Genomic DNA, 24,451 nt, shown 5'->3' on the forward strand with positions numbered 1-24,451 from the left:
TGGTTTTCATAACCATTTGTCCCCATAACGAGTGGCACTGGTGGTGATACTGGGAAACTGGAGTGTCTACGGAATTGCTTGTGTGACTTGTGGTTAGCCAGTGGGGTGAGACCAAAGTTCTCTTAGTCTGGCTGGTTTGGTTTGCCTTAGAGGTGGAAAAACCCCAGCCTTGGGCTGTAACTGCCCTGTTTTAAGCAATTTGTCCTGAATTGGCACTCTCAGTTGGGTCCCGCCAGAACCAGCATCGTTACAGTGGTGTAGTCGTGCTAGGATCCACAGAACCGGGTCAATTAAGCTTTGGGTCAGAACCCCCCGCTATCTAAATTTGAATTTGGGGATTGAGAGTTTAGTTGGTTAAAGAGCAGTTGCAATGGGTGAGCAAAGAGCATATGAGGGCCTTGACAAAAAAGCCCTGGAAGATTTGTGTTCAGAAAAGGGGATAAGCTACAAATCAAGAACTGAGAGATCTGTTAATGGCCAGTGATCAGACGGCAGGAGATGCCACAGAAGCTGCAGAAGCAATTGGAATGCAAAAGGCAGCAAGTAAACTGCAACTTGAGCATGAACAAAGACTGGCAGAAATTCGATTGCAGGAACTAGAAGCTGAGGCAAAAGTGCAAAGACTTCAGCTCCAAGTCCAAAAAGCAAGGGAAGAACAGCAGAAATTGTATCCTCTTGAAAGTCCAGTTTATAACAATGTTGGTATGTTGTATAACTCGGAGCAGTTGTCTGGGTGTAACCAAATGTACCCCAGCGCTGCCACCTTTTCTGTAAATGCTGTTACTGTGTGTTCAGTAGAGGGTGGCTCCATAACTTGTGCCAATGCTATGTATGGGAGTGGTTCTCATCATCCTTCTTCGGGTGGCGCTGCCCAGGTGAGCTCCTAGACCAAGGGGGAGGGAAACAGGGAAAGGGAGTGACCGCACACACACCCCCGCACCCCAACCCCCTGCCCTGAGCCCCATCCCACATCCCAAACCCCTCATCCCCAGCCCAGAGCCCGCATCCCCAGCTGGAGCCCTCACCCCTTCCCACACCCCAACCCCTGCCCCAGCCCTGAGCCCCATCCTGCACTTTGAACCCTTTGGCCCCAGCCCTGAGCCCTGTCCCGCACCCCAAACCCCTCATCCCCAGCCCCACCCCAGAGCCTGCACCCAGAGCCAGAGCCAGAGCCCTCACCCCCTCCCACACCCCAACCCCTGCCCTAGCCTGGAGACCCCTCCCACACTCTGAATCCCTTGGCCCTACCCCCCAGCAGCAGGTCAGAGCCAGGCATGGAACCCAGGTGTCCTGACTCCCAGGCTTCTGCCTGCTAGGCCGATGTAGCTGGGTCACCCAGATGATGCTTAGCACGGGGCTCCTCCATGTGATGGGTTCATCACCCCCATTTCACAGAGGGGGAAATTGAGGCGCAGAGCAGGTGAGGGGCTGGCCCAGTGGGTGCCTGAGCCAGTGTTCAGTGCTCCTGTGCTTAGACAAACACCCACCCCCTTGGCACTTGCTGGGCGGGCTGGCAAAGGGGATGCGGCAGGACAGCTGTAGCCCCTAGTACGAACAGGCTGCATCCCCAGCACCTGGCACCAGCCTCAACCCCCAAAACAAAGGCCCCTCCCTGCACCAACAGCTCACTCCTGGAGTGCCCAGCCTGGAGCGCCCCCCAGAGGCTCATGGGAACAGCTCAGCAAGGAGTCCCCTGTTTGCCTTCTCTGTCTGCCCCCTGCATCAGCCCCCCACCCCCTACCCCAGGCCTGTCCCCGCGGCTCCAGGGAGTCTCACCCATCAGCTACCTCACTTTTTCCATCATGTGCTTTTCATTTTAGCCTGACTTGTTGCTAAAGCGAGTGGCATCCAGTCTCCACCTCCAAGCTGAGGAGATGGAGGGATCCTTGGACTTGCTGTTCAACGTACTCTCGTCCTCGGCACCGGGCAGAGTGGCCCTCCTGCTCCACAAGGGGGTGGCCAACATCTCCAATGCCCTCTGGCAGACACCGGCCTTGCTTGCCGCAATATCGAAAAGGGCAGAGCGCAAATACTTTGTGCCCACAAAGGCGCATGAATACCTATACCCACCCGGCGCCCAACTCCCTAGTGGTAGAGTCCGTAAACCACAGGGAAAGACAAGGCCAACCAGGACCTGCTCCCAAGGCCAACCAGGACCCGCAAAAGACTGGACTCATTTGGCAGGAAGCTTTATTCATCTGCCAGCTTCCAGCTCAGAGTAGCCAACCACCAGGCCCTCCTCAGTCGTCATGAGTTTAACTTGTGGGGGTCACTGCCAAAATTTGAATCCTCCCTTCCGGAACGGGACAGGAAGGATTTTTAGGCGCTGGTGGATGAGGGCGCTGCCGCAGCAAAAGCTGCTCTGCAGGCGGCGTCGGATGCGGCCGACACGGCAGCTCGGTCCATGGGCTCGGCCGTGTCCATGCGCAGGGCTTCATGGCTTCTGCTCTCTGGGCTCTCCGCGGAGGCGCAGTCCGCTATGCAGGATCTTCCCTTTGATGGCAAGGACCTGTTCGCAGAACAAATGGACATGAGACTCCATAGTATGAAGGACTCATGTACCACCCTACAAACCCTCAGGCTCTACATTCTGCCCAAATAAAAGCCCAAGGTGCAAGCCCCCATCCCTGCGCCTCAGCCGAGGTATGAACCCGCCTACAAGAGGTCCAAGGCTCAGAAAAGGCGACCTCAGAGGCAATCTCGCTCAGCCCCTCAGCCTGGCCCCTCCAGGGGCAAGCATCAGGGCAAGAGACGGTTTTGACTGGTTGCGGGAGGGTACTCGGGTGACCCCCAAGCGCACCCTCCCACCAATAAAGTTTGGTTTCAGCAACCCCCTGTCTGCGTTCCTTCCGGAATGGTCCCGAATAACATCGGACCAGTGGGTCCTCAACACCATTTCCCAGGGCTATACATTACAGTTTGTCTCACCCCTGCCCTCCCACCCCCCTCCCTCGGTCGGCAGGAGGGACCCATCGCACCTATCCCTGCTGCAGCAGGAGGTGGGTCGGCTCCTCAGCTGGGAGCTGTGGAGAAGGTTCCGTGGGAATTCCGAGGGAAAGGGTTCTACTCCCACTACTTCCTGATCCCCAAGGCCAAAGGGGGGCTCAGACCCATTCTGGATCTGCGGGACCTCAACCGGTTCATGGCAAATTGCCGATTCCGCATGGTATCTCTGGCATGTATCATACCCTCCCTGGACCCTGGCGATTGGTATGCGGCCCTGGATCTCCAGGACATGTACTTCCATATCCACATATTTGAGGGGCACAGACGCTTCCTCCATTTTGTAGTGGGACAGGACCACTACCAATTTAGGGTCCTGCCCTTTGGCCTGTCTACCGCCCCCAGGGAGTTCATAAAGTGCATGGCGGTAGTGGCGGCCTATAAACTCCTACCCACCTCCATCAGGCGCAGCTTGTATTCACCTACTGTGGAATACACATGAGCAAGCACGCGAAGAAGAAAGGACAGTTACCTGTTCCGTAACTGGCGTTCTTCGAGATGTGTTGCTCATGTCTAGTCCACATCCCGCCCTCCTTCCCCTATGTCGGAGTTGGTCTGGCAAGAAGGAACTGAGGGTGGGGGGAGCACGCGGCTCCCCTTATAGCGCGCTATAGCGGCGCCACTCCAGGGGTCGCAGCGGCGCTCCCCCCTACGGGTACTGCTGAGGGAAAAACTTCCTGCACCGGTGCACACACACACCTACTGTGGAATAGACATGAGCAACACATCTTGAAGAATTCCAGTTACGGAACAAGTAACTGTCCTATTTTTTTGCCCCAGATCCCTAAATGGCCCTCTCAAGGATTGAATGCACAACCCTGGGTTTAGCAGGCCAATGCTCAAACCACTGAGCTATCCCTCCCCCCCGGAGGTATTTAGATTCCTAACTTCCACTGAAACCAATGGGAGCTAGGAGCCTAAATACCTCTTAGGATCTGAGCAAGGCTGTAGAATTTGACCCGATAACAACCATAATAATAATTTGCATTTCCAGAGAGATTTTCTTCTTCAAAGCATTTTGCAAACATGTTTTCTAACTCTCTCCTTCAAATAAAAGCCATTATTAACAGACAATTATATTTTTCCATCACAGCACAGACAAATAGGAGACTGAAGATAACACAATTTATTAAAGGGATTTTAGCAGGTTCTTGTATGGAAAAAAAGTTAAAGATCCAGCACTCTATAGATGACTCTGCTTAGCTGTGAGCCTTATGGCTTAAAGCAGAATTCCAAGAACATTACTTTGCTTTTTGAAATAGTTTCTCAATAAATGACAACTCAAAATATCTGCTTCCACCTAGTGGTGCGGATCTGCATAACATGTGTTATTTATATTCCCTTTTTTAGGTATCTTTGCCTAACGGATAAAATACATCAGAATCTACTGAGACAATTCACACTTCTGCACAAAGCCACAACAGCACTAAGAATGTATATATTTGTTAACAAATAGGATCATTAGGGAGAAGGAAAAGGATAATCTCAGAAAGAGGCTCTCTCTTTCTCCTTCACTTTATTCTATATAGGTTTTTATACTGTTATCATCAATGCAGTATCTGAGCAGCTTCCCCTAGTACATTAGAGCACTGGAATGGGTTACCTATGGAGGTGGTGGAATCTCCTTCCTTAGAGGTTTTTAAGGTCAGGCTTGACAAAGCCCTGGCTGGGATGATTTAGTTGGGAATTGGTTCTGCTTTGAGAAGGGGGTTGGACTAGATGACCTCCTGAGGTCCCTTCCAACCCTGATATTCTATGATTCTATGATTAATAATATGACTAACATCTGTCATGGTAATATCTTTTATTGGACTAACTTCTGTTGGTGAAAGAACTGCACAGAGTTCTTCTTCAGGTCCTTGAAAGATTATTTCTTTCACCAACAGAAGTTGGTCCAACAGAAGATATTATCTCAGCTAGGGTGACCAGATGTCCTAATTTTATAGGGACATTCCAGATATTCGGGGTTTAGGTGCTTATCAACCCCACCCCACCCCATCACGATTTTTCATACTTACTATCTGGTCACCCTATACCTCACCCACCTTGTCTCTCTAATAACCTGGGAATGACATGGCTACAACACGGTTGCAAATAACGTTTGTCATGTCCAGTTCATTCTCTCTCATCCTCTTCTCATGGGGAGAATTGTGTGTGCAGTTTTGTTTTGGTAGGGCTTTGATTTTTGGTTTGTTTGGGCGTGAGGTTATGTGTACATATTGCTCTGTATTTATATTAGAGAAGCCAGGTTGAAGAAATGCACCTTGCACTGGGAAAGGTGGGAAGGTTTGTGATGGTCCTTAGTTCCTTTGGGAGTTTGTTCCACTGTCACAGACTGTCCCCTGAGAAAGCTCTATCTCCTGCACAGACAAACCTCATCCTTAGAGTAGAAAACTTCCTGGTGCCTGAGAAATCGGACCTGTCAGCCACAGTCCTAATCCCAGGGATTTACCTGATATTTTAGGTATACTGGGCCCTGGCCATTGAGCACCTTGAAGAGAAGGACTGAGACCTGGAACCTGACTTGATATGTTCTTGCACTAGCCAGAGTTGTTTATATGAGTCAAGTCCTTATTTCTGTGCACAAGTTGTGAATGAACCAACCTAACTTTCTGTGCATAGAGTCATTAGTCATAAATATTCATCGAGTCATTTGGCTAAACAATGTTCAGCTTTTCAGTTGTTTGCAAGCTGGTTAGTTAGACTATTCACTATTAGCTACTTGTGGTGGATGACTGGTCACCATAGTCACATGATATTTTCCCCTGCCCTTCCCTGAGGAGGTAGTGAGAGACAGACTGGGCAGCTTCAAGATATTCAGAGAGCTTTCCTGGAATAAACTGTCCCCCAAAAGGAGGCTGACTTCCTTTGGAACAAGAGAGGGATTTTTCAATGGGTTTTCCTACTGGCAAACTATATTCTAAATCCAATGCTGCTTCTTTTGGAGATAGCTCAGATTCTGTCTGTCTTAGGGCTTTATTCTGCCACTTATCGCTATAGTATCAGAGTGCCTTCCACATAACATCAGTATCAATAATGAAATCCCTAGTAGACTTCGGGAAAGACTTGCTCGTTAAGAAACCATAGGCCTGACTCTGTCTGATATCATGTGTCTCAGGTCCTGATCCTGCAAAGCACTTAAGCACATATGTGTAACTTTCAGCACGTGAGTTGTTCCATCTTATGCATGTGCACAAGTGCTGTCTAGGACCTGGGCTTTGGTCTGGAGGAAGGTGTGGGCCTCTAACAGGAGAATATATTTTCGTTTCAGTATATAGTTTACCCCCAAAAAATAGAGTTTTAATTAGTTAAAGCTTTGGATCCTTTGATTAGTATCTCGGGAGAACTAAATTACCTGAGTCTCTCTCATGTGGTTTGAGGCTAGTGTTATTATTTTGTTCAGTAGCCTTCTCTCTAGTCCCCAGGTGTCCTGCTGTAATACTTTCTCCAGGATACAGTAAATGTCTACTCTGTTTTGCTGGGGACAAACCATAAAAGAGAACAAACAATTGGGAAAAGTTTTTCCTGATGACCACACAGTAATTTGGCTAATAAGCCACTGCCCTAAAGAGTTTACAATCCACACATGAAATGACTAGCCCAAGTCTTATCATAACAGAGCAGGTCCGTGGCCAGGAAGAGAATCCAGGTCTCCTGAGTCATTATCCAGAGTCCTATCCACTAGGCCACACTGACTCCTCAGCCTGCATGCTCACACAAGTAATGTATCAGAAGGGTAGCCGTGTTAGTCTGGATCTGTAAAAAGCAACAGAGGGTCCTGTGGCACCTTTAAGACTAACATGTATTGGAGCATAAGCTTTTGTGGGTGAATGCCCACTTCGTCAGACGCATATAATGAGCATTGTGTGTGGCCCCATGACCCACAGTTCGCCTACCCCCTGTGCCAGGGCCCCCTCCTCCCTGGGGTCAGCTCCCCCTGGGGTGAGCAACGAGCCCCCAGGGAGTAACCCGAGTCCCATGTCTCCCTTCTGCACCCCCAGTGCTGCATGGGGGGGCTGGCCCTGGCTCCAGCGAGCCTGCGGCTCTGAGACCCCTTTCTCCGGGCTGAGTCCATGAGCCAGACTCTGCCCCCGAGCCAGGCTCTGCCCACAGACCCACCTGCTCCACGCTGCACAGCTTCTCCACCGTCCCTTTCAAGTGCCGCACGCAGTGCTCGGCCAGGTTCAGGTGCGTGGAGTACTGCAGGGAGAGACTGGGGCACGGGGGAGTTTACCGCATTACCGGCTGGTCCAGAGCACCTGCACCCCCCAACCCCTAAGGAGGGCCCCTTGGCCTGAGGAGCAGCCCCAATTGGCTGTGTAAGCCGAGTATATAGGGATTGTTTTGCCCAGCACTGATGTGCTGGTGCTGCTCGAGCTGCTGGACAGGAAGCAGAGCGGCGAGGCGAGTGGGTGCCGGCCAGCCCCAACTCTGACCTGTTGCCCAGCCACTGGCTGCTGGCCGGCGGCCCCGAGCGCACTGCGTCCCCCGGGCTGCATGAGCCGGACGCCGCGGGCCAGGCGCTGCTGGGGAGTAGAGCCTGGCCCGGTTGTATCTGCAGCCGATCCACTATCCGCAGAAATGGTGCACGGATATGCAGGGTTCTACACATGGCTGACCCCAAACCAACCCCTCCCCCTTGGGCCCAGCCTGCCAGGTGTGACCCCCACCCCCAAGGCCAGGAAGCAGATGGCCTGGTACCTCCATGACGTCCTTGAGCCTGGGGGTCCAGCGGGAGAGCGGGTAGGTGGACTCCGGCCGCACCTTCCTCTCGGGTCGCAGCTGCCCACTCTGGGGGAGGAAGGGAGAGGGGGTGAGAGGCAGCAGGGAGGGGGTGCGGGATGGGAACGGGGGCAGACAGGGAGAGCGCGGCCTACCTGAATCGCTCCAGCTGGGCTGGCAGGGGAGGGGCAGAGAAAAGAACAGAATGGATCACTGAGCGAGAGAGAGAGAGAGGAGGGGAGAGAGACTGATGGGAGAACAGAGACGCTTCCCCCCATTCGTCACATGGCCACCCCATGCAGTGGTCACCAGCTCCAGCTCCCTGGTGATCTGAGGTCCTGACCCCCAGGGTCCTCTGCAGGGCAGAAGAGGTCACCCCAGATGGGGAGTAACTCGGGGGTCACCCTCATATGGGGAGGGCGTCACCCCACTGTATGGGGCAGAGGCCACCTCTGTGCTGGGAGTAGGTCACTGCCATGGAGGGCACCCCCAGGTTGGCCTGGGCTCCCCTGCCATGGGTACAGCTGCTGGCCCCTGGCCCCAGTCCCTTACCCCAGGCGTGAGAGAGGTGCCCAGGAACTGCATGTTGTCGATGCTGCTGCTCAGCTGCTGGATGTTGGCACGCTGGATCAGCTTGTCACGGTTCTCCATGCTCACACCTGCATGGGGAGAGACAGGCGCGCTAGCACCCCTGGGACGCACCCACAGCCTTGGCACATTCAGTCCATGGCCCAGGAGTCCTAGTTCCCTGATCAAACCCTGAGATCCTGCTCTTCCTACCCCTCCCAGAGCTGGGGGGAGAACCCAGGAGTCCTGGCTCCCAGCCCCCCTCTAACCCACTAGACCCCACGCAGTTAATGATCAAATTTAGGTTCTCGCTGCTCCTGCCTCCACAGGTTCTCTCGGGCGCTGGGGGCAGGGGTCTCTCTAGCTGCCCCTGGCAGTGCAGTGGGAGCCCCCCTCCCCCTGATCTCCTGCGGCCAGTCAGGTGCAGTGTCAGAGCCGAGACCTGGCTCTTTAAGGCTGTGAGGCCTTGAGCTGGAGGGAGGGCAATGCCCCTAAACCATTTACTGCTGCTTAGTGCAGAGGGGGAGCCCTGGCAACTCCACAGCGCCCCCTGGCCAGGAAACTGGGCAGCCAGAGGAGCCATATGAGGGCACCCTGGCCTGGGCAGTGGGCGTAGGGCAGTGCCTGAGCAGGGTTACAGGAAGGGCCCCGGAGCAGGGCCCTGCCCCACCGAGCCAGCATGGGGCAGGAACCGATGGGGGAAGAGGGACTGTGCCAAGTGTCAGGGTCAGGGAGAGCTGGGGGAAGGGGCTGGATGCAGGAAGAAGCAGGGAGCTGGTACAGGGATAACACAAGGGATGGGCAGGGAACTGGTCGCAGGGAGCTCAGAGACAGAACATGGTATCTGAACAGCCTGCAGGAAGGGAGGGATGTCCCCCCTCCCTGCAGAGAACGGGCCGGAGGGCCGCTCCGGGTATGTGTCTCCATTTCCCCTCCCTGCAGAGAACGGGCTGGGGGAGCGTGGAGGGCGGAAACTGCTGAGAAGGCAGCAGCAGGGAGCAAAGGCCGCCAGGTCCGATCCCAGGGGGCAGTGCGGAGCGTGGGCGCGGTGCACTGGCTGTCTCGCAGGCACCGAGAGGTGGGCAGAGGGGAGACAGGGCTGTAGAGCCAGGCTGGACACAGGCCCCGGGAACAGGGCCGGCTCCAGGGTTTTGGCCGCCCCAAGCAGCCAAACAAAACAAAAAAACAAAAACAAAAAAGCCGCGATCGCGATCTACGGCGGCAATTCGGCGGGAGGTCCTTCGCTCCAAGCAGGAGTGAGGGACTGTCTGCCGAATTGCCGCCGAACAGCTGGACGTGCCGCCCCTCTCCGAAGTGGCCGCCCCAAGCACCTGCTTGGTAAGCTGGTGCCTGGAGCCGGCCCTGCCCGGGAAGCAGCTGGCTGGGAGGCGCCCTGCGTGGCTGTGGGGCGTGCCAGTCTGAGCAGTGCTATTCCCCCCCAGCCCCACAGGCCTGGGCCCCGCCTCCAGGAGCGCCCCCTGCAGCAGCAGGCCCCCCAGTGCTGCCCCCTGCAGGCCTGTGGTGTTACCGTTCTTCAGGAGGATGTAGAGCAGGATGATGCGGATCTTGTCATAGGCCTGCACGCTGGGGCAGAGCCGCCCAGAGGGGGGGGCAAGTGGGGCAATTTGCCCCAGGCCTCGGGCCCCACAGGGGCCCCCACGAGAGTTTTTCGGGGCCCCTGGAGCTTCTTCCACTCCAGGTCTTCGGCGGCAATTCAGCGGCGGGGGGTCCTTCCACCCCAGGACCCGCTGCCGAAGTGCCTCGAAGACCCGTGGCGGGGGGGGTCCTTCTGCCCCGGGACCCGCCGCCGAAGTGCCCCGAAGACCCGCGGCGGAGGGGGGGAGAGGGGGGTGTCCTTCCGCCCTGGGACCCGCCACCGAAGTGCCCCGAAGACCCGCAGCGGGGGGGGGGGGTTCCTTCCGCCCCAGGACCCGCCGCCGAAGTGCCCCGAAGACCCGCAGCGGGGGGGGGGGGTTTCCTTCCGCCCTGGGACCCACCGCCGAAGTGTCCCGAAGACCCGCGGCGGAGGGGAAGGGGGGGGGTGTCCTTCTGCCCCGGGACCCACCGCCGAAGTGTCCCGAAGACCCACGGCAGGGGGGTCCTTCTGCCCCGGGACCCGCCGCTGAAGTGCCCCGAAGACCCGCGGCGGGGGGGAGGGGGGTGTCCTTCCGCCCCGGGACCCGCCGCCGAAGTGCCCCCTGAATCCTCTGGGCGGCCCTGCCCTGGGGTCCAGCAGGACGGGCACGATGATCTTCATGGGGTCCTTGATCATCTCCCCATCCACGTCTGTCCCCATGGCCAGGTCCTGGAGGGGGTGGGGGCGCACACACAAGGCCCAGGTCAGGCCGCTCCGCTTCCTCCTGCCCCGCATCAGGATGGGAGATGCGACAGCCCCACGAACCACAGCTTGCCTATCCCCTGTGCCAGGGCCCCCTCCTCCCTGGGGTCAGCTCCCCCTGGGGTGAGCAACAGGCCCCCAGGGAGTAACCCGAGCCCCACGTCCCCCTTCTGCACCTGCGGTGCTACATGGGGGGGCTGGCCCTGGCTCCAGCGAGCCTGTGAGTCTGAGACCCCTTTCTCCGGGCTCAGTCCATGAGCCAGACTCTGCCCCCCAGACAGGCTCTGCCCACAGACCCACCTGCTCCACGCTTCACAGCTTCTCCACCATCCCTTTGAAGTGCCGCATGCAGTGCTCAGCCAGGTTCAGGTGCGTGGAGTACTGCAGGGAGAGACCGGGACAGGGGGGAGTTTACTGCGGCACTGCATCACCGGCTGGTCCAGAGCACCCGCCCCCCCCAGCCCCCAAGGAGGGCACCTCGGCCAGAGGAGCAGCCCCAATCGGCTGTGTAAGCCGAGTATATAGGGATTGTTTTGCCCAGCACTGATGTGCAGCCACCTCTGGGGTGGAGCGGGGCAGCTGAAGGGGAAGATCAGGAGGAGGAAGTAGCTTCCAAAACAGCCCACGGCTACTCTGTTAGTACCACGAGGTTGGGGGCTTGGAGACCAGCAGGTGTCGGGGTACCTGTGCCAGTGGCCAGGAGCTTTCTGTTGGTACGTGGCCCAGTGGCACCAGGAGTGGCTCCAATGGGCTGGTTTGGAAGCCCACCAAGGCCCTCTCCTGAGAGCTGCAGCAGCAAGGCGTGGGCGTTACCCAAGGGCTGCCATTGCTGCGGCTAACATGGCAGCTCTGGGCACTGATGGGCAGGCTGCTGCCCATGGTGCCACACAGCACCTGGGGGGGAAATGGCTCTGCCCGACGGGACAGGTCAGAAGCTCTCATCAGGCAGTAAAGCGGAGTGCCCCAGAGTGCCCTGCCCCCCAGAGAGTCCCTACTGTCCCTCACCAGCCCCACAGAGCACCCTGCCCCCCCATCAGCCCCACTGAATGCCCTGCCCCCCGCCCACTAACAGCCCCAGCCCCGTTACCTTGTTCAGCTCTCTCTGGTACTCGGGCATCTTCTTCAGGATCTGGGACAGGTCCTCGATGTTGGCCTGGTGGGAGGCGGTGGTGAGATCACGGCCCCTCCCAGCACACAGAGCCCCCTGCAGGGCAGAGGCCTCGCCTGGGGCCAGCGTCAGCAGCCCAGCCACGCATGCCAGGGCGGGTCACTCAGGCCACGCGTGGCTGCGGCTTGGGTTAGACTTGCTCTTCCCAGGCCAGCTGGAATGTGACGGGAGCCCCGCAACCTGAGCGCCCCTCGAGGTGTAAAGCGGCAGCGGCCCGTGGAGATGCCAGCGTTGGCTCCCTGCAGCTCTCCCTGCATGGCCCCGATCCTGCTGTCTGACCCAGCCCCATGGGCCTATGCCCTCCCCCACCGTGGGGAGCTCCAGAGCTCTGGCTGGGAGGCAGGGGGCTCCACATACACCTCTTAGCCCTTTACAGGCAAACCCTGGGAGCAATAGGACAGCCCCCCCCCCCCGCCAATCACTCCTGGGGCAGCAGAGCAGCCTCCCCTCCCCATCAGTGGCAGTGGGATGGGTCCCCCAGTCCCTCCGGCCTGGACTCTCCAATCGTTCCCCCCCAGCCCCCACCGCACCTCGTCCGTGGTCAGCCTCTTGCTCTCACAGAAGGTGTGCAGCAGCTCGGTCACCTTCCTGCAGCAGGGAGAGGGGTCAGGCGGGAGCCAGGCACTGCCTTGGAGGTAGGGGGCGCCCTGTCCTGTGCTACAGGGGATGGAGCCCCCACCCCACGGGCACCAGAGTTCTTTGCCTCGAGAGCCTCAGACGGGGCGGGGGTGGGGCACTAGGCATTGGGTGGGGCACGGAGTGGTGTGTCCGGGGGGGGCACGGAGGGGCGTGTCAGGGGCAGGGCTGAGCGCACTCACTTGGAGACGTCAGTGATGTGCATGTGGCGTAGCTGCACCCAGAGTTCGTCGTCTTCGTCCAGGAGCGCCTCCTTCTCCCGCAAGTCGCTGGTGCCCGTTGTCTCGTATCTGCGGGGGAGGGGAGAGGGGGTCAGGCTGCGACACCCCTCCTCCGAGCGTGGGAGCTACAGAGCAGTGCAGGTGCCTGGGTCCCACCCCCCCAGCCCGCCTGAGGAGGAGTGTGGGGCGCCCCCTGCTGGCAGCCAGGCCCTACCTGTAGGTGTTGTTCTCAATGCTGAGCAGGTCGTAGGCCATGGCCTGGTAGGTGAGCTCGTGCAGCAGTGGGGACACCAGGTCGAAGCTCCGGTCCACGATCAGCAGCTGAGAGCGGGCTTTGTCGGGGCCCTGGGGCAAAGGAGAGAGAGACCCGTCACCCCCTGCTCCGGTGGAGGGGTCCTGGCCTGGCTTGCACGGCACAATCCAATGGGCCTGGTGGCCTGAAACTTCACCACCCGCCCTCTTTGCGGCCCAGCCCCCAACCCCAGGAGGAAGCCAAGAGACACCCCCCAAGCTAGCTGAGACGTGCCCTGGGGTCCCGCCCTGACCGGCAGGGAGAGCTCCCCACCCAGCTGTGCTGCAACGCCCCCTCGTGCAAATAGCAATGGCCACTCCCCCAAGCACGCTCTCTGCTCATGCCTCTCCACCAACGGGAGCATGCCCCTTACAAGGCAGCCCCCCGACTGCCCCCTGCCCCATATGCTGTGTGGGGAGGGGGGGAACTACACCAGAAGGCCCTGGCTAGTCTATCGTTAACCAACACCAGGCCCAGAGACTCTTTGATACAAGGTCTCAGAGGGGGCAATGGGACGTTATCCCTATGCCCCACCTTGCATCTGAGCTGGGACCCCATATGAGGCTCTTGCTCCCCACTCCCAGCCTGGATGGCCCCCCAGCATCCAGTTGGACAGAGACCACTCAAATGGTCATCATCTCAGACCCACATCATTGGGGGGGCTGGCCCTGCCCCCGCTCCCTGCCTGATCAGCATGCACTGCCCTCTTAGCACAGCAGGTGGCGATAGGAGACCAGCCCTGCGCTCCCATGGCAGACGGCTCTGAAACCGGCTCCAGCAGCTCCAGTGGAACCCAAGCCCACCCAGGAGCACCTCAGCAAGGGGCTGCGTCTGCTCTTTGCTGGGTAGCACAGACAGTCAGGGGGGCCGGAGACGTACAGCCCCTGACCCTTCCCCAACTGTCCCACCTCAGTACGTGGCCCGATTTTCAGCCACGCTTGGGAGCAGAACATCGGACCAGCCACCACCCACCCGCCTGGCAGGTCTCCACAGCCTCTGGGTAAATGGGTTGAGGCTGACGGGGGAGCGCCTCTCTTGGAGGAGTATCTGGCCCCCACCACTCTAGCACTATCATTGCTGCATCCTGCCCCCCCTCCCCCCATGCACGTGGGGCTGGGCAGGGCTGTCACCCCATTGCAGAGGGGGATGGAGGCCCAGAGAGGCTGGGTGACTCACCCAAGGTCACACGGGGAGTTTGTGGCAGAGCAGGGACATGAACCCAGAGCTGGCGCCATCATTCCTCTCCAGCCCTACCCAGCCTGGGTGGGTTGCTATGCCCAGCGCGCCCCGCCCCCCAGACTCTGCTCACACCTTTGCCAGTTTGGCTCTGCTGGAGGGAACCCCGAGTGCAGATGGGGGATGGCGTAACCACCGGGTCACCCCACCCTGCCCAGAGCAGAGAGGTGGTTAGTGCCCTGGTGGGTGCCACAGCACTGCCTGTGCCAGCTACCCCTCAGGGCTGGCAGCTGGGAAACATCAAGGCAAGAGGGACTAGTGCAGACAAGGCCCCAGGGGGCTGTGACCGTGGGCTGGGTGGCTTTGGAGACCTGACTGCTAGAGGCCATGCTACAAGAGTCCCTGGGGTTCTGCGCCAGCTGGCAAGGCGGGGGCACACTGGACTGGCCAGCCGGGATTGTGCAGCATGGAGCCAGCACTGCATTGAGAGCAGGGGCTTGAGTCAGCACTCCCGGCCCTGCGGTGGGCATGCTGTCTGGACTCCTGGCTCCTATTCCTGCCTTTGCCACCTACTCGTGGCACGCTGCTCCATGCCTCAGTTTCCCCCGTGTAACATGGGAATAGTGCTTACACCTGTGACAGGGAGGCTTGGCAAGAGTCTCAGGAATATCCCTGGGGCGCTCAGAGGAGCAGGGTGTGCACGGAGCAGGACTCTGCCCTCCCCAGCTCCGCTCTCAGCTCCTGAGAATAGCACAGATCAGACGGGGGCTGCAGGCTGGAGCCAGCTCTGCTGCAGCAAGTAGCTCCGGTGGTTAACAAGCATGTTGTCAATCCCTTCCCTGGGTAGATAGTTTGGGCAGCCAGGTGTGTGCCAGACTCCTCTCTGGAGGCAGGCCTGTGCTGCCAGCTGTGAGTTACAGAGCGTCTGTGCCATGGCAGCCAGCTATCCCAGAGGGGGCCCCCCTGCCTGAGACCGGTATCATTATCCCCATTTTACAGATGGGGAAACTGAGGCACAAATAGGGGAGGTGACTTGCCCAAGGTCACCCAGCTGGGAATAGAACCCGGGTCTCCCGTTCCAGTCCAGGGCTCTATCCACTAGGCAACATTGCCTCGGTGGATGGGAAAGTAGAGAGGAAAGGTGCGCTCATGGATCCACAGGGTCGGTGCCAGGGCCCCATCTGGGGAAGTCTCTGGGAGGAAGCCCTTTGCTGTGCCAGACCCCAACAGGGCTCTCTCTTCCTCCAGGACAGGCCATACGGCCTCCCACCTCCTGAGACCAAACCGCTGGGCTTCACCCCGTGAGCCCTGCCCAGCGAGTCCAGCTGAGACAGACCCTGGTACAGACCCGTCCACTCCGCAGGGCCCGACACCACTCAGCCCGGGTGACAGGGCCACTCCCCCAGCGTTGTCAGAACAGTCGGGTTTCTTAGGCACCTGGACCCCAGCCCAGGCAGCCCAGCCCACTGAAGGTTAAAGCAAGAGGCCATTCTGGTCAGCCCAGAGCCCGGCCGAGCTGCAGCGAAACCTGTTTTCAGGCTCCCGGTCTCTCGCTCAGGGCCTGCCTACATGTAACCACTGCAGCTGCACCGCTTCAGTGACGCCGCCTTTCTCATACCCCCGAGTGATGTAGTTACACCTACCCAATTGCCTCCTGTAGACCAGGCCTCGGTCTGACCTTGGTCAGTTCTCAGGTGAGAGCTCCCAGCTTCCCCCACTTATCCCACAGCTCAAACCTTCCCAACCCTGTGTTCTCGAGCTGGGGCCCCTGCTCCGATTCCCTGCTGGGAGCGTCCAGCCAGGAGCCATTGGAGCCAGCACGTTCTTTCTGGCCCGCAGGCTGATCTGGGTTGGATTCTCTTCATTTCACCAAGACAGGGAGGTGACACCCCGCCCCCCCCCCCGCCATGACTCTTACCTTCCCTGAGTGTCCTTCCCCCCCCGCCAGAGAAGCCATGAAAAATATAGGGGAAACTGAGTCACGAATTGGATTCATAAAAGATATGACAAACATTCCCAGTTGGTCACAGGTGCACAGTCTCCCAGCACCTCGGCAAAGGCTGGAAGCAAGAGCAGAAGCAACAGGAGGAAGAGATCTGGACAGGCCTTGGAATTTACATCACTTTGCTTCTCCTAGCGGGACAGGAGCCACTGGGTATCCCGTGCGAGAATCCAGGGCAGGGTGGGTTTGCAGCTCCCCTCTGCTGGGGGTGGGACGGGGACGGCAGGAGCTGGGGGAATCCCACAGGCCAGGGCTGACTTGTGGCTAAGGCTCGGGAGAGCTGGGTTCTATTCCTGCTCTGACAGACTCCCTGCATGCCTCAGTTTCCCATCTGTAACACAGGCCCCCCTGCCTCCCCTGGGAGGCTGAATTCATTAGTGAGGTTCCGATACCACGGTGGTGGGTGAAGGAGCACACACAGACAGGAGTGTCCAGGTGTGGAAGAGACTCTGTGTGCGAAGCTTAGTTCTGTGACTGAACTGCCCTGTTTATAAACAGAGAGATTGTGCTGGGCACACACTTCCCCAGTCCATGCCTTGGTTTCCCCATCTGTACAGAGGGAATAAGGACACTGGCCTTTGTAGAGCACTTTGAGATCTGCCCACGGCCAGTGTTAGAGAAGGGCTGGGGACATTAGTCCAGCAACACAGGGAATCCTATTGTTCTGCCAACCCCTCAGGATCTCCAAGGGAGTCTAGACCCCACCCCTCCCCTCGCCAGGATCTGCGAGCAGATTCTAAATCACTCCTCCTTCCTTCTACTTCTCATGTGCTCCCGCTCCCCCCGCGGCTCTGTCCCATGGCGAGGGTGTGGGCGGCACAGCACGCTCACCTCTCCCATGCTGGGCTCGTATGCCTTGAACGCCTTGAGTTTGGCCAGCACAGCGTGCAGCAGGAGGAAGTTATCTTCATGGTCCCTGCAGCAAAGACAAACCCTGTGGGTCAGAAACCACTCCTCCCCCAGGGGCACACGCACTTCCTGTAGGAGATGACCAGGTATCCTTCTCCCTCTGGGCACACTCACTTCCTGTAGGAGATGACCAGGTACCCTTCTCCCTCTGGGCACATTCACTTCCTGTAGAGGATGGCCGGGTACCTCTCCATGGCACACTCACTTCCTATAGGGGATAGCTGGGTACCCCTTCCCCCGGGCACACTCACTTCCTGAAGCAGATGGCTGGGTACCCCTTGTCACAGAGTGTGGGGGAGACAAGGCCTGCACCCTCGGCTTCCTGCGACTCACCATGACTCTCAGCCAGCCAGTAAAACAGAAGGTTTATTTAGATGACAGGAACACAGTCCAAGACAGGTCTTGCAGATACAGACAACAGGACCCCCTCAGTCAGGTCAATCTTGGGGGCCCCAGGGAGGCCAGAGCCCCGTCTAGGCTCCCCTCTATTTTCCCAGCCAGCTCCAAACTGAAACTCCCTCCAGCCCTCTCATCCAGCCTCCCCCAGCCTTTGTCCATTTCCTGGGCAAAGGTGTCACCTGGCTCCAACCCCCCTCCTGGTTCTCATGTTACATGCTCAGGTATCTGGCCTCAAGAAAAGTCTCCCATCCCCAATGCAGACAGTCCCAGCAAAACTCCCCTGCAACCTTCCCAGGTCAACACTCCCCTCTCCCTGCTGCGTCACAGGCACCCACACAGTATTCAAAGAAAACATTAAGAACATTCCCACTTCTTCACACCCCTTCCCCCAGGCACACACACTTCCTGTAGTGGATGGCTGGATACTCCTCCAGGGTTTCACACAATGGCAATCTGCTCTGCCAGCATCTCCAGCTGCTTGTGCTTTTGGAAGAAGCGGTGGGGGCTGAAGCAATTGTGGAAGGTCTGTGGCCCGTCCAGGGAGTACACCTGGGGGGTGGGGAGGAGCAGAGATCAGACCCTGGTGCCAACTGCTGGGAGCCAGGCCAGCTGTGCCCCATAGATGCGCTGTTGGACCAGGCCAGCCTGGCGGAGCTGTAGCGAGCCCCTAGTGAGGGAGAGATCCCTTTGCCAGTGCCACTCCTGTTGTGGTAGAGGGACAGCGGCCCAGAGATTCATGCACCAGCCTGGGATGAAGACGCCCCAGGTTCAGGTCCTTACTTGGCTGCAGACTCCCGTGTGCCCTCAGCGGTGTATCTCTGCCCTGGAGAAGTCAATGTTGGGGGAGGGGGCATGGCCACGCTTCTAGTCTGGCAAAAGCCCCAGCGTAGCCACGGGCAAACCCGGCATCAACGTGCTTCTGCCGCTGTCGCTTATTTCACTGGCTGAACAGAACGAGCCATTGGGGCAAACGTGCTTGGACACAAATAAAACAGTATCGGCCCACGAAGGGTTTGCTGGCGCAACGGGACGGGTGAGCCAGCAAAGCCTCCTGACGCACACTCAGCTTATACCAGCCAAAGCTTCTCTTGGCACAGCTGGCATTTGTGCCCCAGATGAAATAAGCTACAGTGGTGAAAGGACTGCTTTGCCAGCATAACAGCATCTACCCAGGGGCTCTGCCAGCACAGCTGCATCAGTTACAGGGGGGATTTTCTCTCTCATGTCCCCATAACAAACCCATACCAACAAAGCTTTTGTGTGTAGACCAGGCTCATGTCTCTCTGTGCCTCAGTTTCCCCATCAATGCAACAGGGCTGACAACACAGCCCTGCCCCTCAGGGGCGTGAGGAGGGAGGGATAGCTCAGTGGTTTGAGCATTGGCCTGTGAAACCCAGGGTTGTGAGTTCAATCCTTGAGGGAGCCATTTAGGGATCTGGGGCAAAAATCTGTCTGGGGATTGGTCCTGCTTTGAGCAGGGCGTTGGACTAGATGACCTCCTGAGGTCCCTTCCAACCCTGATATTCTATGATTCTATGACACAAGGAGGGGATGGGGCGGTTGGGCAAAGGGCAGGTGTGTGGAGTATCGGGCTGTCTTGCAGGCCTCGTATAAACCATCAGTAAGAGCTGGTAAAGCCAGGGAGGCAGGGCCCTCCTCACCCATACATCTACCATCCCCACCAGGTGGAAGCCAGTGATTCCACGTCTCACAGGGTGTGAGCAGCCGGCTAGTCCCTGCTGCCCTGTGCTGGCGTCAAACCCAGGGCCTTAGAAGGGAAAGGTTCCCCGCCGAGCCACGTGGAACACTAAGGTTGGGGTGTCGTACGTCACCGTCCGCCCCGTGGCACTGCTCCTCCAAAGCCCGGCCACCCCTCACCTGGCTCTCGTAGGGCAGGAAGGCCACGTTGATCTCCTTGAGGGTTTTGATGGCCTTGGTGATCCGTGACTTCCTCAGCTCGTTGAACAGAGGCTCAGGACAGGCTGCAAGGCAAAGGCAGTGGGTGGGGGTGACAGGCACAGGGCTCAGGACCCCCAGCATAGCGCCAGCCCCCACGGACGGGGCCAGGACGGGCACAGCAGGGGCAGTAGTGCTGCACACCTGTGGGGAACCAGGGCCACACAGGAGTCAACGATGAGTCCAGCCCCCCCGAGCCAGAGTCACGCCCAGTGGCGTAGCCAGGGTTGCAGCCGAGGAGGAGTGGTGGAGAAAAAAGGCGCCGGTCCTTCGGTGGCATTTCGGTGGCCCTGCGCATGCGCCGAAATGCCGCCGAAAGACGGAGCGGTGCATGCGCAGGGCCGCCCCGCTTCCCCATCTGGAGCGCTCTCCAGGCCACTGAGACCCCTGGCCACTCTCTCAGGGCCAGAGTCCCGGCCAGAGCGCCGGGAGCCCGTGGCCCCGCTGCGCCAGCCGCCGGGAGCCAGCAGGCCAGCCTGTGGCCCCGTTTGCGGCCTCCCAGAGCAGCGGGAGCCAGCCCGCGGCCCCGTTCCGCCAGCCTCCCGGAGCGCCGGGAGGCGGGAGCCAGCAGGCCAGCCCGCGAAAAAAAGAAAAGAAAAACCCGGAAGCAGCCGAGGAGGAGGGGGGGTGCCCAGGTGGGCGGGGGGTCCGTGCACCGTTGCTGTTGCTACTCACTTCATCAACAACAAAAGAAGTCTCCTCCCCCGACTGGAACTCGTCCATCTTTCCTCCGGCTCGGACCGCAGCCGCTCACGCCCCGTCCCCGTCCCCTGATAACTCCTCCGCCATTATCAGGGGACGGGGCGTTCGCTACAGGCTGGCGGCGTGAGCGGCTGCGGTCCGAGCCGGAGGAAAGATGGACGAGTTCCAGTCGGGGGAGGAGACTTCTTTTGTTGTTGATGAAGTGAGTAGCAAGAGGGAGGAGACAGCGGAAGGACCCGGAAGAGGCGCTGAGTAAGTATGAAAATTTAAAAGGCGCCACTTTTGGGGAATGTGGTCAGGGGAAGCGGCCGCTTCACCTGAACCCCCCTAGCTACGCTACTGGTCACGCCGGGTTCTCACCTCCTGCAGCATCAGCAGCGAGGGAGGGCCACAATCTCTCCTACATAGCCCCTGTCTCACACCCTGCCCTCAGCCCCCCCACAGGGGGAAGTGACCGGAGTGTACAACTCCGGATGATGCACAAGGAGGAACGGGGACTTGGGCTCCCCCTGCTGCTGTAATGGGGAGAAGCAAATGTGACCCTGACACACTGGGTATTCCGGTGGTGTCCCATCCCCCCACCCCAGTTGGGACTGATGGAGCAATGCATGCTGGGAATGGTAGCCAGAGGCCGCCTTTCTGGGCACACGCTGCTGGTGTCTGTGAGCCATGCTGGCTGGAGGCAGGCCCATGGGGGAGAAGGGGGGGGGAAGGGATCAGTGGGGTCGTTCGGTCTGGCCTGCTGGGGCTGCATCCCCCTGCGGGAGGGCAGAGCGTAATCAGGGTGCTGCACACTGGCCTGCTGGCAGAGAGAGACCCCCCCACCCCCAGGCTCCAGTGTGCCACGAGCCAGGCTCCCAGCAGAGGGATCCCCCACCCCCCAATACTCACGGTTGATGAAGAAGACGTGAACTGCCTTGTAGATGAAGGTGGGGGTGCCCTGGAAGTCATCGATCAGAGCCTGCACCGACTGCAAAGGGGGGAGAGGAGGGGTTGTCAGCACCAGCGGAGGCCCCCCCCTGCTGCCCGAAGGGCCCAGCCCCTGGGGACTCAGGGCCCAGCATGATGCCATTGGGAGGTGGGCTGGTTTTCACCACCCTGGCTCTGGGCTCCCTCCCCACCCGGAGCATGTGCCTATGTACCCGGGACATCCTCAGGGCCCAGCCACATCTCTCGCTGGCACACAAGTGTCCGTGCCCGGCCGCAGATGGGGCCTGGCATGGGCCTTGCTGCTGAACTAAGTGGGCTCTGAGCAGTGCACAGGGAACAGCCAGCCAAGCAGCAATCCCAGGCAGCCGCCATCAGGGCCCGCTCCCTCCCCGGGCGCCACGCTGGGCACCTGCAGCTTCGCCACCCCAGCTAGCCAGGCAGGGTGTTCGGAAGCTGTTTGGACTCCGCGACCGGCCATTGTGACAGGTGAGAACCTGGCTGCCCTGTCCCAAGCCCCAGGCCCCAGCTCGCAGTCCTCTCCTACAGCGCTCCCTGCGGGTTCTGAGCTTCACCCTGCTCTGCCAGCGCCCCCTGCCCCTGGTCTCCCTCCCTGCTGCAGATGCAGGAGCCTCCTCCCCCACAGCCCCTGCTACCTGAGCCTCTGCCTCAGCGATTCTCCTTCACTTTGAGTCTCAGCTGAGGTTGCCTCTCTCCGCCTGCTGCACCTTCCCATCCAACCCCCACGGGACTGCACTGCGGAGAGGTCTAGGGGATAGTCTGTGCCTCATGTGGCAAAGAACGCGAAAGCCCAACTCCGGGAAAGCAGCCTCTTGGGGAGCCCCTACTGGCCCCATTCCCATCCTGACGTTGTGCTGCGCATCCCCCCGGACAGCGCCACCTCCAGGCAGCACTAGGAGATACCCCGGGGTCTCCCCTGCTCCCCATCCAGCTACCCCAGGCCCGAGCTCCTACCTTCTCCACAGGGCTGAGCAGGTAGATGGCCTCCAGGCTGGGGATTGGGTCCTGGCACTTGTTAATGTCTTCCACAACTAGGAGAGAGCAGACAGTGGGTGTGGGTCAGTGTGTCCTAAACCACCCGCCTCAGCCGCTCTCCACCGGGATGGGGGGAGGGGAAGCCAAGGGGAACAGGGATGTTCGCTGGCAGCAGGCTGGGGGGTTCCACAGGCTACAATGCAGCAGCCGCTTTGATGTGGGGCCATGGGCTGCGATGCTGCCCCAGTACGGAGCAGGGAGGAAACGTCCCTCTGTACTGTGCTGGGGACAGCCCCCTAGAGCGCTGGCTCAGCTCTGTGCCCCTCAACCCCAGGGCTCCTCCACCCTGGAGCAGGGAGCCAGCATTCCCCCTTCCCAGCCAGGACCCTGCCCGCAGCATGGGGGAGGAGCAGCGAGGAGTTAACAGGAATCTGAGAAAAGCAGTGAAGAGGCTCCAGGGGCTGAAAGCGCCGGGCTAAGGGAACTAGATCTGGCTGGGAAGGTACCAATAGCAAGGAGGGTGTCTAGGGGGCTGCAAAGGGGGGAAACTAGATGCAAACGTGAATGTAGACAAGTCAACTCCCCGACTGTGAGGTGTATCCAAGGGGGAGGGGAGCCCTGGCGGGGGGAGCAGACGGGAGGGAGGAGCCACTCACGCGTGATGCCTTCGTCCACGATGTCGGACATCTTGCAGCACGACGAAAGGATGCGCGTGCTGGGGTGGTCCATGATCAGCACCTGAGGTAGCGAGAGGGGAGTGCGCCACTTCGGATGAGCTAGTCACTGCCCTGAGCCCAGCCGCCCACCCACCATCATCATCCACGGCACAGCCAAGGGAGCAGAGCGACTGCTAACGGCAGAGCCGACGGCTCCTGGCCCAACCCTTCCACAGCAGAGCGGCAGGGCCGTTACCAAGCCTGCACTTGGCTGAGCTGACCGTGCTAAGGACTGCGTGAGGAGCGACAAGGAGAGCGGCTCCTAGCAGAGTGGCTGGTACGAGATGTCGGAGACAAACCTGGGACACCCGGCCATTCCGAATGGTTCCATCCTCCTAGACTGGAGGAGATCAGCCTCTTGGCCCAGGTGACAGGGTGAGTGCAAGAGGCAGGGACAGAATCCAGGAGTCCTAGCTCCCAGTGCCCTGCTCTGATCCACCAGATACCCGCTCCCCAGCCCTCGGACAGAACCAGGATCAGGGCACAGAGAAATGGAACGAGGGGAGTCTCCGTGTTCCCCTAGGAAAGCCCTGTAGGCCATCGGCCCAACATCTCCACCGCCTTCCTGCCTTGCCGAATGAACCCATTGCTCCGTGCAGCCCAGCATCCTGCTGCACCAAATCCAGCCACTGGGAAACCTAGTCCCCTGTGCTCCCTCTGCCGCACCGGCCAAGCCCACTGCTCCACACACCCCAGCCCAGTCCATGCCGGGGGCTCAATAACCTGCCTGCCCAATGGTGCATGCTGCCCCCATGCTTGGTGCTTTCCTGCTCCTCCTCCCACCCAGGCTGGCTCACTGGGCCCAGTGGTCTGATCCGGTGTGTGTGGGGGGAGATATGGGGCTAGCTGGACCAGCTGGGTCTGATCCAGCACAGCGGGAAGGCAGACATACCCAAGCCTAGCTGGGGGCGGATGATCGGCTAGACAGAGCAGGAATCTGATCCAGCCTGGAAAACCTCAGGTTCCTAATGAATCCCAAGAGGCTGGAGGGGAAGGAGCACGATATATGGATACAGCATATCCCCAGGGGAACACCAGGGCAGCAGGCCCGGCCTGCTTACCTTCCATTCTCCTTCCTTCTTCACACTGCGAAGGACAACGCTGAAGATCTCTGCGAGGGAAAGAGACAGGGATTAGTGGTGGGGCTCGGACGGGACGGCTGTGCCCTGAGCCAGGACCCACTGGCTGGTGCCCTCGGGGAAGTGGTTCAGAGGCTGCTTTCAGGCCAGCTAGTGATGTGCTCCTAGCAGAGCCCCCAGTCAGCGATCATGGTGGGGTGGCAGGCTAGATGGGCCATGGGTCTGATCCCCCTTCCTTTCTGCCAGGCTGGATACGAGCACAGCTGAACTAAGGATCTGGCCCCGTGCAGCAAGAGAACAGATCCTGTCCAGCACCTCTTGACTGGAGGGGATCCAGGGACCCTCTACTGTGTGTGGGGGATGACAACACGACAAAGACTTTGAATCCTGAGTCCTGCACATAGAACCCCTCCAAAGCATGCCCCGCTCAGGGAACTGCCGGCCTGTCTCCTGGGCACCTTCCACGGCCAAGCTAAGCAATTAGATAGTCAGCTATTCGGGCCAAGCACCATCTTTTTGTTGTGCCCAGCACAATGGTACCCTGAACCATGACTGGCACTCCTGGATGCTACCGTAATACACCTAATAAATAATGTACAGCACCCAGCACAATGGGGTCCTGGCCCACGACTGGTGCTCCTG

At 59.2% G+C, this 24,451-nt stretch overlaps 1 pseudogene; it reads right to left on the minus strand.

Moving 5' to 3' along the window:
• Positions 1-2,434: 2,434 nt before the first annotated feature.
• Positions 2,435-24,451, minus strand: part of LOC135891994 (syntaxin-binding protein 2-like) — a 29,203-nt pseudogene continuing 7,186 nt past the window's right edge.

This window comes from Emys orbicularis, chromosome 19 (genome assembly GCF_028017835.1).
Source record: "Emys orbicularis isolate rEmyOrb1 chromosome 19, rEmyOrb1.hap1, whole genome shotgun sequence".
NCBI lineage: Eukaryota > Metazoa > Chordata > Testudines > Emydidae > Emys > Emys orbicularis.